General features: G+C 37.9%; 1 long non-coding RNA gene across 2 annotated transcripts in view; it reads right to left on the bottom strand.

Annotated features, from left to right (window-relative positions):
• The window catches only part of LOC311516398, a 32,011-nt gene that overhangs the window by 15,759 nt on the left and 1,668 nt on the right, over positions 1-14,584 (bottom strand). Inside the window, exon 2 of one of the 2 annotated variants that reach the window (XR_014710400.1) lies at positions 2,974-3,124. This is a non-coding gene — a long non-coding RNA (uncharacterized lncRNA). Of the gene's footprint in view, positions 1-2,973; positions 3,130-14,584 lie in introns of both variants that reach the window. The other variant, XR_014710401.1, reaches the window with a different exon arrangement.

Genomic DNA, 14,584 nt, shown 5'->3' with positions numbered 1-14,584 from the left:
ATCATAGCTGAGGGTCACTTGTTTGCTTCAACATCTTTACAAACTTCCCTGAGTGCTGCTGATACTGCTTCCTGTTCCGTTTCTGTGGCAGTTATCATGCATCTGGCATCTTGGATCCAGCTATCTAGGTTCCCCAGAAAGGTACAAAGTACAGTTGAGCATCTTCCCTTTAATGGCTTGAAACTTTTTGCAGTGAACACCGATGAGTCACTGCATACTTTGAAGGATTCCAGAGCCACCTGTGATCTCTCTGTATCTACATGCCTTCAAATACATAGATATACAGTAGATCCTAGACAGCTCAAATATCCTGTCCTCCCCATTTCCCTGGGTTCCAAAGACCTGCTGAGCCACTGAAGAAGAAAGTGAGGTTTCAGAGAAAGAGACCACACCTACTACCTCTGGCTCAACCACACAACCTTCTTCATTATCAAAATATCAATTTTGGTGGACTCATTGAGGGTCCAAATTGTCCCAACATTTTGAATTTCCAGCTGCAACTGTTTACCCCCTCCCTCCCTTTGGGAACTTCCTTTTCCACTTTCAACAGACATGGGAACAAATTACAACCAACCACTGGGTCTTGGAGGTTATAACATCCGACTACTGCATTTACCATACCATCCTTCTGCTATTCCACCCTCCTTCCCCATCACTCTTCAGGGACCCCATCAGGAACACCTGTTGAGGCAGGAGGTTGACTCCCTTCTGTACATAGGAGCCATAGAACCAGTTCCTGTTCAGCACCAGGGAAGAAGTTTTACTCTAAGTACTTCCTGGTCCCAAAAAAGAACAGAGGGTGAAGACCTATTTTAGATATAAGACTCCTTAACCACTTTGTGCAAGCACAAAAGTTCAAGATGGTAGCTCTTGCAACTATAATCCCATCATTGTATACAGGGGACTAGTTTTTACTCTTGACCTTTGGGACGCATATTTCTATATTCGCAAAAAGAAAAGGAGTACTTGTGGCACCTTAGAGACTAACCAATTTATTTGAGCATAAGCTTTCGTGAGCTACAGCTCACTTCATCGGATGCATGCAGTGGAAAATACAGTGGGGAGATTTTATATACACAGAGAACATGAAACGATGGGTGTTACCATACACACTTAAGGAGAGTCATCAGGTAAGGTGAGCTATTACCAGCAGGAGAGCAGGGGTGGGGGGGAGTGGAAACCTTTTGTAGTCACCTTACCTGATGACTCTCCTTAAGTGTGTATGGTAACACCCATCGTTTCATGTTCTCTGTGTATATAAAATCTCCCCACTGTATTTTCCACTGCATGCATCCGATGAAGTGAGCTGTAGCTCACGAAAGCTTATGCTCAAATAAATTGGTTAGTCTCTAAGGTGCCACAAGTACTCCTTTTTTTTTTTTGCAAATACAGGCTAACATGGCTGTTACTCTGAAACCTGTCATATTTCTATATTGTGATTCAACCATCTAGAGATTTCTTCACTTCCTGATAGGCCAGACCCATTTCCAATACCAGGTACTTCTATTCTGACTTTCCTCTGCTCCAAGAGTATTCTAAAAGGTTCTAGCAATGGTTACCACCTATCTTTGGCAAGAAGTGATAGTAGTCTTGCTGTAACTTGACAATTGGCTGATCAAGGGCTGGTATTACGATGAGGTTCTTTCAGCCATACAGTCAGTCTTGACTCTGTTCCTCAGGCTAAATCTTCAGCTCGATATCGAGAAGTCTACACTGACCTCACACCAGTTCAGAGAACATAATTTATTTTGGGGAGGGAGGACGCAACAGCCAGTGTCTTCGTTCCCTACACAATGCTATCAAATCTTATGAGAAGAATTCAAATAAGTCCGCAGATTTTGGTGAGAAATTGTCTTAAACTTTTGGAAGCTTGCAACTTCGTAACATGTCATGCAAGATTATACCTTTGCTGCTTCCAGGGATGGCTCAGAACAGTTTATTCCTGATCAAACAGTCTAGACAGACAGGTTTCAGTCTCTTGTCAAGTGAGAGAGTCTCTCATCTGGTGGAAGAATCCTCACAATGTAGTTCAGATGTTCCCTTTATTAAGCCATCTCCAGCTGTCACCATAACAGTTGCATCTATGTTGAGCTGGTGGGCACATCTATGGACTTATAAATATTGAGGGCAGATGGTTGTCCCAAGCAGCTTTTCTGTACACCAGACTTCTGGAGCTAAGGGCAGTCTGGAATGCCTGCCTTCACTTTCTTCCATTAATCAAGGGCAATTCTGCCAAAATCATGACAGACAACGTGTCTTGTATGTTCTATATCAATCAACAGGAAAGAGCAAGATACCCTTTGTGCTGAAGTAATAAAGCTATAGAACTGGTACATAGTCAATCACTCCTTATTTCAGCAATGTATCTCCCAGGCATACAAAACACCATGGCTGATGCACTCAGCAGATGATTTTCCCAACATTATGAATGGGAGTTGGATCCTTAGGCCTGGTGACCCACATTATGGTACTTCAGTTAGGTGAATAACATAACTGAAGTTGACATAGCTTAAGTCGACCTACCGCGGTGACTACACCGCACTGTGTCAACAGGAGATGCTCTCCCGCTGACTTCTCTTACTATTTTCAGGGAGATGGAGTACATAAATTGATGGGAGAGTGCTCTCCCATCGATTTAGCATGTCGTCACCAGACCCGCTAAATCGACACACACTGCATCAATTGAACCAGCACCAGTCTACCGGTACATATCTACCTCAGCAACATATTTCTGATATCTGGGGATTCCAGAAGTGGACCTGTTTGCCACCATCACCAACAAGAAGTGCTGTCAATTTTGTTGAAGCAGGGGACTGGGCCTTCACTCTCTTCCTTATACCATGGACAAAGGAAATTTTGTGTGCATTTCCCCCAGTGCCTCAAATTTTGAAGGTGGTGATCAAGATGAGGCATGAGAATGCTAAGGTCATTTTAGTAGTTCCAACATGGCCAGAGCAGGCCTGTTATCCATACCTGTTTCATGTGGCCATCTGTCAAGCGATCAGCCTTCTGGCCATTCCTCATTTCCTCTCTCAGGTTGTCGGTCAGATGCTTCACCCCAACCTAGGAGTTCTTTGCCTCAAAGTGTGGCTCCTTGATGATTTGTGGGTGTAGAGATTGCCTGCTGTTCTGCGGAGATACCACAGGTATTGTTGAACAGTAGAAAAAAATCCACACAAAATAGCTACCTTCAAAAGTGGAAAATATTCAATCATTGGTGTGACCAGCAGCATCTTTCATTTGCTTATTCTCCCCTGTTGGCAACCTTGGACTACCTCCTGGAATCGAAAAAGGCAGGATTTTCTATGAACCGTGTCAGAGTTCACTTGGCCGCTATAACGACTTTTCATTCCCCATTTGAGGGGGTTCTCAGTGAGATTTATCAAAGGATTAGGGAATCTTTTCCCTTATGTGAAGGTACCCAATCCATCTTGGGATCTACTCAGGTGTCTTATGAGACCTCCCTTTGAACTGATGGCAGCCTGTTCCCTCCTTAACCTTTCTGTGAAGACGGCATTCTTGGTGACATCTATTAAGCCTGAAGAGTTGGGAAAATAGGAAAATAACATAAGAACGGCCGTACTTGGTCAGACCAAAGGTCCATCTAGTTCAGTATCCTGTCTTCTGACAGTAGCCAAAACCAGGTGCTCCAGAGGGAATGAACAGAACAGGTAATCATCAAGTGATCCATCCCGTCGCCCATTCGCAGCTTCTGGCAAACAGAGGCTAGGGACACCATCACTGCCCATCCTGGCTAATAGCTATTGATGGACCTATCCTCCATGAATTTATCTAGTTCTTTTTTTAACCCTGTTATAGTCTTGGCCTTCACATCATCCTCTGGCAAGGAGTTCCACAGGTTGACTTTGCGTTGTGTGAAAAAATACTTCCTTTAGTTTGTTTTAAACCTGCTGCTTATTAATTTCATTTGGTGACCTCTAGTTCTTGTGTTATGAGAAGGAATAAATAACACTTCCTTATTTACTTTCTCCACACCAGTCATGATTTTATAGACCTCTGTCTTATCCCCCTTAGTCATCTTTTCTCCAAGCTGAAAAGTCCCAGTCTTATTAATCTCTCCTCATATGGAAGACTCTCCATACCCCTAATAATTTTTGTTGCAGTTTTCTGATCCTTTTCCAATTCCAATATATCTCCTTTTGAGATGGGGAGACCACATCTATGTGCAGTATTCACGATGTGGGTGTACCATGGATGTATATAGAGGCAATATGATATTTTCTGTGTTATTATCTATCCCTGTCTCAATGATTCCCAACATTCTGTTCGCTTTTTTGACTGCCGCTGCACATTGAGTGGATGTTTTCGGAGAACTATCCACAATGTCTCCAAGATCTCTTTCTTGAGTGGTAACAGCTAATTTAGACCCCATCATTTTATATGTATAGTTGGGATTATGTTTTCCAATGTGCATTACTTTGCATTTATCAACATGGAATTTCATCTGCCATTTTGTTGCCCAGTTACCCAGTTTTGAGAGATCCTTTTGTAGCTCTTCACAGTCTGCCTGGGACTTAACTGTCTTGCGTTATGTTCAACATCTTTATTAATGATCTGGATGATGGGATTAATTGCACCCTCAGCAAGTTCGCAGATGACACTAAGCTGGGGGGAGAAGTAAATATGCTGGAGGGTAGGTATAGGGTCCAGAGTGACTAGACAAAGTGGAGGATTGGGCCAAAAGAAATCTGATGAGGTTCAACAAGGACAAGTGCAGAGTCTGGCACTTAGGAAGGAAGAATCCCATGCACCGCTACAGGCTGGGGACCGACTCGCTAAGCAGCAGTTCTGCAGAAAAGGACCTGGGATTACAGTGGACGAGAAGCTGGATATGAACCAGCAGTGTGCCCTTGTTGCTGAGAAGGCCAATGGCATATTGGGCTGTATTAGTAGGAGCATGGCCAGCAGATCGAGGGAAGTGATTATTCCCCTCTATTCGGCACTGGAGAGGCCACACCTGGAGTACTGTGTCCATATTTGGTCCCCCCACTACAGAAGTGACGTGGACAAATTGGAAAGAGTCCAGCAGAGGGCAACAGAAATGATTTGGGGGCTGGGGCACATGATTTACGAGGAGAGGCTGAGGGAACTGGGGTTATTTAGTCTGCAGAAGAGAAGAGTGAGGGGGGATTTGATAGCAGCCTTCAATTACCTGAAGAGGGATTCCAAAGAGGATGGAGCTAGGCTGTTCTCCGTGGTGGTAGATGGCAGAACAAGAAACAATGGTCTCAAGTTGCAGAGAGGGAGATCTAGGTTGGATATTAGGAAACACTATTTCATGAGGAGGGTGATGAAGCACTGGAATGGGTTACCTAGGGAGGTGGTGGAATCTCCATCCTTAGAGGTTTCTAAGGCCCAGCTTGATAAAGCCTTGGCTGGGATGATTTAGTTGGTGTTGGTCCTGCTTTGAGCAGCGGATTGGACTAGATAACCTCCTGAGATCTCTTCCAACTCTATGATTCTATGGACCTTTGGTCTGATCCAGTATGGCCATTCTTATGATTGGTTTAAAAAAAAAATTCTAGTCCTCATGGTTGTAGAGAAAAACTTGAAAACATGACCGATTTATACCCCAAAAGGTTGAAAACCAGAAAACAAATAAAAAACACCCACAATGTATTATTTTTTTTAATCATATGATTTGAAGCCAATCATGATTTCGGGGGCCTGACTCATGATTTTTGAATGCTTCCTCTTGGCAATACTGAGAGAATATTTGTAAGTGGCATGTTGATTGAATTTTAGAGGTAAAGCAAAAAGTGGAAATGTGGCAGTAGTGGGAGAAGCAGATGAGATCAAGATGTTTCGTATAATGAGGAACACTGAAACATGGTTGTAATTTTAGACAAGAAGATAGTGAGAAGTTAAGAGGTGGTGAAATTAGGGGAGAAGAGGTTAGTCAATCTCATGCCTATCTTTCTACAGTGTTTAGGAATTGGGTAACATCCACTTAAATAGTTTGAGGGCTTCCTGTCTGATTGCAGAAGATTCTAGATGCTAACCGACCAACACTGTAAATATATATCTAGGTCTTCTATGATTGTATCCACTTACTAAAACAGTTATTTGGACCCCAACTGTATGTGTCTGGTTTCCTCATATTCTTAATGCTGTGTAGAGAGCCCTCCATACAAGTTGAAAAAGAAATAAAAAGACACTTTACATATTTCAACAGAAGTTCCTTCAACAAGTGAAGAGTTATTGTACTGCTTTCCTCCCAGGTGGGATAGGTGATTTACATACCATTATGTGGTATACCTTCTAAATCACAGGCAATATAAAAACTTCTTGAGAGCAAAGAAAAAAAACCCATATACTAAGTTAGGCAAAATTAAAAATAAAAGCAGCTCTTCCTTCTGAATAACAGGAAGAGGAAAGTAACAATCTTTATGGACTTCTAAAAAAACAGGTAGCTTTATTGACTTAAATATGTAGTATTTTGTCCTTCCCTAATCTTAAATACTGTAACCAAATGCCAAACAATGTGGTGATTTGTGATGAGAGTGCTATTTGCTTTTCTATCCTCCAGCAGTTTATCATAAATTCATAAAACATGAAATATTTGGAGGAGTTTGTTTTATGTAATTGAATGAGCTACATTTAGTTCCATAAATGGTGTTAGCTACATAAAAAAAAGTATTTTCTATAATTTTCTAGTCACTTTATAATTAAGTAGCAAAATGGAAAAATTAATTTTATTTGTTTTGTTATTTGAGATTCTGACTTTATTATGTTTGGAACAAATCACAGAGATATGCAGTGAACTTCCTGTATCCCCTTTATCAAAAGATTCAGCAGCCAAAATATAGCACACATGATATGGATGGGTCTATGAAACCAGAAAACAATATAAAGTTTTAAGACTCATTTATTTGCATATGTTTCTGTTCTCAGTTCCAAATAAATACCCAATATAACAACCACCAAAGTCAGTGTTGGAACCACTCGATATTTTTAGTTTCTGCTTCTTAAATACAGAGTAAAAATCAAGGTAATCTTCACTGCAAGTATATGCTTGACACAGTGACATGACAATAATTCTTTTTCCTAAAGATGTTGCTCAAACTGTGTGCATCATTAGCCTACTGAATTTCATGCTTTGTTTTACTTTGAACTGAATGAACTTTTGTGCAGAATTTGGACAGTTAAATCCTTCCACACAGACAACTATTGAGCTGACAGGATATTTTTCTGTCACACTGCCAAACAATAAAGTAATCATGCTGGGTATATGGATGGAAGACAGGTTGTGCTGCACAAAATAATTCCGTATAGGAATCACTACAGATTATAGAGAAGATACTTAATGGGTAATGGTAAATTGAGGTTTTTCTTGTAAGTAAGATCTTGAATATACATGAGTAATGCAAGTGCTTTGTCACATGTAAATTGAACTCATAATTTATCTGCCAACCATGACACATCATACTTATGCCACAGATCTGTGCTTCGACATTTACAGTTCTAAAACGTTTAATTAGAGTCAGTTGTGGTTCCTCAGTTTTCTGTTTTTACTCAATGAGAGAGAATCACATTTCAGAAATTAAATATAGTACAACTGTGGTTGCATTTATTTGAAGACATATTTGCAGTTACATATATTTTGCACATGTCATGCTTCCAGATGTTTTTTGGGAAAAAAGTAAATGCATAATCCATCAGTCCTTACTTACATGAGTAAATCTCTCATACATCCCAATTTAACTCAAAGGGTGAACTTGCTTTGTATAAGGATTTGCAGATTTGAACCCTTTTCTGTTCTGTGCTTATTTATTTTCAGTGGCACAAATCTAACCTTTTAATTTCTATGTTTTCAAATTAAATATAACATTACTGAACCAAAAGTGTTCCACAGTAAAACAAACATTGAGGGACCAAAATAAAGTATTTGACATCACAGAAATATATCACACAGAATATAGCATTTTTTTTACATTACCTCAATATCAACAATACCCTGTTTAGAAATCAGCAGGGGGTGGGATATGCTTAAATTTTATTGTGCCAGGTGTAGCAAACATAATACTAATTGGTTCTGAAGCAATTTATTATCAATGTCATATTGAAAATATATATTTTCCCCAGTTAATTCCAAGGCATTTACCAAAATCACAAAAAGTTGCAAATATTAAACTGAAACCTAGGAAGACAATTTTCTTTCATATGACTAAGTCATGAGTACTAAACTCAACTGTAGTTTGTAGTTTTTGGTTTAATTGAATCAGTCTAGAAAAATAAACGTATTCTCAGTTTTCACCCCCATGCTACTCTTTTGGGGCCATATTCTATCAGTGAAACCAAAGATAAAATTCTACTGACTTCTGTTGGAGCAGGATTATGCCCTTGCTTTTGGAGATTGTATTATGTATGATTTTCCTGTAGAGAAAAAAATCCTCTTCCATCTTAAATCATTTACTTCAAATTGCAGAACAGCCTTTTGGCATCATAATTGGCCACTTTCCTAATAACTTTTTATAATTACCAAATAAATAGAAGCTAAACCTGATATTACAAGAAAAGTTTTAAATAGAATCTGGCAATAATGCATGTAAGGCAGTTAATTTTAAGCTATTAATATGTCCCAGGCCATCATCCCTAATTCTAAAGACAATAAACACATTTCAACCTAACTTTGGAACATTCAGAATTAAGGCCCTTCTGGAAATTTGCATTTCCAATAATAAATGGGTTATTTCACATCCAGTAAGAGATATTAGGATGTTAACCTCCTGTTCTGCATAAACTCCTAAATAAAAGACAGAGGAAACAATTAAACTTAGCTCTTCCAACAATAAAATATATAATTGCTAAGAGCTGGAGAGCCTTCAACACAATTAGAACGGCTCCAAAAGTCAACTATGTTGCTTGATTTAGAGAAGATAGTGCCAGAAAAGGAAATGGAAAAATCAGAGAAATAAATTTGCCCATGTAGAGGATTCTCATATCCATGGCACAGAGCTTGAGAACAATACCAGAAAACTGTCTGAATTAACTACATCAGAATATACCATTATGCAGGAGGACACATATATGTTACTTCTCTCAAACAATAAAAATAATGTTGATAAAAAGGCATCTTTCTTCCATAATTTGAATCCCTAGTTTAGATGGATATAAAATAGGGCTATAACCCCAATTTTAACATTCCCCCTTTAACAGCATGTATTTCTCATCATCCATGTTAACTGAAGATTTCAATATTATGAAAAACATTCTTTGGCCTTGAAGAAATGCCATATTTTTGTTTTGTTTAACTGCTAAAGCACCATGATTGCAACAGAGCAGAAACCAAGGCAGTTGTTTTTGTTTTTGTTTTTATACTAGTAGCCGGATTCATACTCAACCGAGCTGCATCCAATTCTTGTTCCATATTAAGTTTACATCCAGTAGTTTTAGTTTAAATCCTGTAGTTTTGTCTTTATTGTTCCCGACCTCTGACACAGTTTCACATTGTCCTGTTTAAGTTGCTATACCACCATAGTAATAATCTCTTCCACATCAATAGTTATGCCAAGGCTCTCAAGTTTCTGCTTTACAGTTTCTGCTTATGCCCCTTTTTGCCTCCTTTATGATATATAAAGAGAAGAAGGCATTGAGAGGATTTTTTTTCTTTTTTTTCACATCAGAAATCCAATGCCAGTCTAGACTGGAAGAATCTGTGGTAACTGGTTAACTAGTGAAATGGGGCTATAACAAGAACAACAGAGTAAAAGTTGAGCAATTGAGAGAAGGATTTTTAATCTGGTTTTTTTAAACCAATTTGGTTTTTGTTTGTTTGAATTACTAACTGTTTAACTTCAGTGCTTAATCAACACTGAAAAAAAGGAAGCCTTTGTTAAAGATTCAGGACCTCACCCTTTTATGTGTATGGCTAACTTACATCTCATAATTTTCCTAGAGTCCTTCCAAAAGTTGTCCAGAAAAAAAAAACAAGGGAAGGCCAAATTTGACATTCTAAGGATTAAAAAAAAAAAAGCTTTGTAAACCCCCAAAATCTTTCATACCATGCCATCTTTGTACACCAGAAAGATGCAATAAAGGGCACCAGCAAGTGACCTTTAAGGCTCCATAGATGGCACTTAAAGCAGAATGATGTATTATTTTGAATCAAAGTACCAACCAAATAAGTCTGTAACATTAACTTCAGCAGCCAATGACCAACATTGTTCTTCCAGGTTTATAAGAGATATCTTCTTATCTAAACTGTTAATTGTTTGATAAAATATTACCTACTAAACTGGCACATTTCCTTTTTTAAATGCCCAAATAATTTCCCCTTTTTGTGTCTGACTAGAAATAACATTTTTACCAAAAAAGCCAACACAACCACAACATGCAATAACCTCAAAGATCACTCTGAAACCTAGAATGTTGTTGAGTCAGGATGAAGAAATGGAAAAAACTACAAGCATGGTTGAGAGCTTTTTTGGTTTAGAATATCACTAGGTTCAGTCATCACTGGGATTCATGGTTTGTTATCATCCAATTTTTAATTTCTCAGCCAGTTTTGGCTTTTTTGCATATAGTACATTACTTTATGAATTATACCTGCGTGACAGTACAAGCTTTCAGATGTTAGGCTTTTTGTATTCTTTAATATCTATTGGTGCAGCTATTTCCACATTTCTTCATATTTAGAGAAAATTATCCTTGAAGTACACTTTATTTTATAATAAAAATTAGCAACCACATTTTACGTTTGCAGGAACGTCCTAAAAGATTCCTGCATACTTGTGATGGTGTTATACAACCTATGCAAACTCTTCAGTTACAATTCACTGACAAAACTAATATAACCAATGAACAAATTTTATAAACTGTTTAGGTACCTATTATAAAAGCAAAACTGCTATACACTATGATGTCAGAATGGTTTATAAATCTGAGAACAAAGGAGACATTTAAAAACAATATTCTTAGGTTTCCACAAAAACAAAATGCATACATCTCAAAATACATACATCCTTAGGACAAGTTGAAAAATGTAAACAGTAGAGAAGCATGATACAGGAAAGAATTGGTCACAAGTATAACTATTGTCACCGTTTTGGGTAACTATATCTCTGACACACACACTCCCCACCCATGGTTTGCTCAAGGGATACCTCCTTAGGTCTCAGGCCTCCAGCTGTCCCCTCTCTATAAGCAGAATCCTGAAACTCTCTTCCTCCAGATCAGGGATTTAGGCTTCAAACCCCATCAAACTCACTGTGATTATCCCAGCAGACCTGACCTTAGCTCAGCATCTGAAGTTTTACTTTCTCCCAGGGGCTAAGAAAGTGGTTTACTGGAGACCAGACAACCTTTACAAAGCAAAGTATGTTTATTTAGGACAAAAGCTGTACAGAGAAAACATATAATAAAACACTAAGTCTATATGTTTGCTTAAGCTTAACATATCTTCCATCTTCCACATGGAGACCCTCGTGGCTTCCAGTCATTTTAACTCTTCACAGGGTTTTCCCTCAAGGTTCAGGTCAGTTTGTTGGATCAAAATGAGGGGCCCCATCACTCAGGTCAGGAGGCTCTTTACAGTACAGTACAAGCTCTTTCTTTGTTTCCCGGGTCTCTCGATCCCGGTTTGAACCAGTATATGTAATGCACCCTAGGGGGTGCTACTTTTCTGGAGTTATCTGTCCCAGGGTCTGCAATAATTACTGCCCACTGATTTTAGCTCCTGGAGGGAGCTCAGTAACTCTCCCCAACCAGCCAGCCTACAACCCCTGGTTCACAGAGATACAGATAACCAGAATGTACATACCAGAAGTAGGACACTCCTGTTACCCCCTAGCCAGCTAGCATTAAGGGGTTCTTTTGTCACAACCAGATTTACCAGTATGTTTCAGTTGCTTTGCCTTTCCCTAGGGATGCAAAGCAGTTGTACACCCAGTTTAACAGACTGGTGCACTGTGGCTATATTGCAATGCTTCCGCGAATCTGTCCTTAAACGTTAACCTTAAATCATTTTTGTAAAAAATATAATCAAGTCATTAGAAATATTGTGTTGTATCATTCTTTAAATTTTTTTGTTTAATATTTGTGTACACAATTTTTAATTTTACATTAAGATTAATTAAAGTTGAGAGCATGTATTAGTAATTTAATAATAAAAAATATTACATGGATTTTGTAATTATCCCCAAACAAAGCATTATAAACCCAGGAAATACAGCCTTAAGGTTAAACTGAAAATAAATGCAAATAAGACACCAAGCAACCTTAACTCTGCCACAAGGGAAAAACATTAAAGAATCTAAATGTCTTTTAAAAATCAGATTAATTTGGTACTACAAACATTAATATGTATTAATTGTATGGTTATTGCATGACATGACTTTATTCCTCCAAACACTTGGATTCTTCGGAAGAATTGTCCAATAGTTTGCATATGAAAGGAGTGAATAATCACCTAAAAACAGAGAGAGAGAAGCACAATCCAATTCCACCATTCTGATTCTGAAATATTTTTGTCCCTTTTTTTATTGATTAAAAACTCTCACTAAATCACATTCAGTCTTGGATAGTAGACCATAATTCCCATCTGGAAACCATTTTTAAAAGAGACCTGCAATATGTTCTTTGCTGTCATTACAAGGAAGAGCAACTACCCAGATATTGTTAATCTTGAGTTTATAGTCCAAAATATGAAGTCTTGCTTTAAAGCCTTTATTCTCCTTGAAGATTCTGAAGTAAGCATCTCTTGGCCAGACAGCCCATTCTCTAAATCACATACCTTTTCTTCCATCACACTGAGTTCTTTCCAAGACTTTAATTTTTTTGTCCGCAGCTGAGTTGGTATGTTGCATTGTGCCCAATCTTCAATAAACCTCACTTCCTCTCCAGGTTATCAAGCATTTTTTGTACCGTGTGATCATCAAGCGAATAAGAGGTAAGTAAGAAGATCAAAGATGGTACAGGAGTCAGAGACACACTTGGCAAGGAATGCTTAATGGCTTGCTTTATAAAATATTGGTTTTGGATATTTTCTTTACTGTTTCCTAAAGAAATATTTTTAGAATTGGGCAGCTGCAATTAGCTCAAGAAATACAAAAATGTGATCAGCTGAAAAAGTTAGTTGAAACATATCTTCTCACTTTTCTCAGTCTCATCCATGATAATACAAAACTCAGCTAAGTTTTCACATCCTCTCTCTTCCGCAAAAAAGAAAATCCCCCCTCAATTGTCAAAAAATGGATTATGAGAATTTAGCACTTGTGCAAAATATTAGGTTAAGACCTTACATCTTCTATTTATGTACAGAAGAGGCAAAGCAAATGCATTACCAGCACAGGATTTCTCCCACCGCTCCACCAAAGTCAACAAGACAACTTTTGTTCTAAGAATGCCAACAAATTGTCAGTGCTTAAATGTAGCGCTGGTTTTTGTGATAACATGTATCAACAGAGGCCACCAAATTATTAGTTTCATGTAAGCTACCAAAAATGGTAACCACTTTTGGTGACAACTTAGTTGGGGTGGCATTGTACTGGTAATCTAGATGTGCTATTTATGAAAGCCTGAGATAAAAGATACTATAAAGTACAAACATATATTATGAATATAAGTAGTGGCCTATATAATATATGAATAGACAAAATAAAAATAGGTATCTATCTAACAATTACTTTTCTGGACCTTTTGCAGACAGCTCTTTCAATTATCACTGATTAACTTGAATTTACAGTGTAGACTCAGTAGGTGAAAAATTGTTAAGTTATAGTGTGAAGTTTATTTCTTTTTGTCACTGACTATCTATGAGATACCATATTTAGAAAAAGATTTATATTAAAAACAAGATAACATACAGTGAAAGTAAATAAATGAAAGCCGTCAGCATTATTAGAGGATCATCTGTCTGTCCCTCGATTAAGTTCATGGGCTAAATTTTCATTTAATACTTAACATATGCAATAGCAAATACATTAAAGAAAGGAAGTTTAAGGAAGATAATGTATGTCAAAACCTTCCTCAACAACCTTACACATTCATGCTTCACCTGTAAAACTAATATCTGTGTTCTATCCTAATACGTGTGGAAGAAAAAAAGAGAGAACATACAGTTGTTTACACACTCCCATTACTGCTGTTCCTGAGATTTAAAAAATAGTTTCCAAAAAGATTCTCCTACTTCATAAGCCAAGTCCCTGTCACTCTATAAGCCAAGTCATTATTAAATAATTCTTTGCTTCCCATTCTTTGCTCCAATAAATGATTAACTCATCTTTGATGAACTATGGGTAGGTATTATACCTGTATTTGTTAAAAATCCAGCTATTAGTACATAGTTGTACCTAGTACTAAGTAAAAAGGTCTAGCCAACTACAGTACATTTACTGCTTATTAACAGGTCCGTCCTCTGTCTAAACTACTTTTTAAAAATACATTACAGGTTCACTGAGTTCCGTTCACTGGATACCTCAAAATAAATACACACACACACTGGTTCTGAGTTAAGAATCTCCAAACACAGCTTTACTAGTTAACAGATTTTCAACCAGCAAACCCAAACAGTTAACTTAAAACCCAAATTGTCAGACCTAACAGAAAGCTCTGTGTAGCTCAA

Source organism: Lepidochelys olivacea (assembly GCF_965140295.1).
Source record: "Lepidochelys olivacea isolate rLepOli2 genome assembly, chromosome: 2".
Lineage (NCBI taxonomy): Eukaryota > Metazoa > Chordata > Testudines > Cheloniidae > Lepidochelys > Lepidochelys olivacea.
This window is presented reverse-complemented; position numbering and strand designations above follow the sequence as displayed.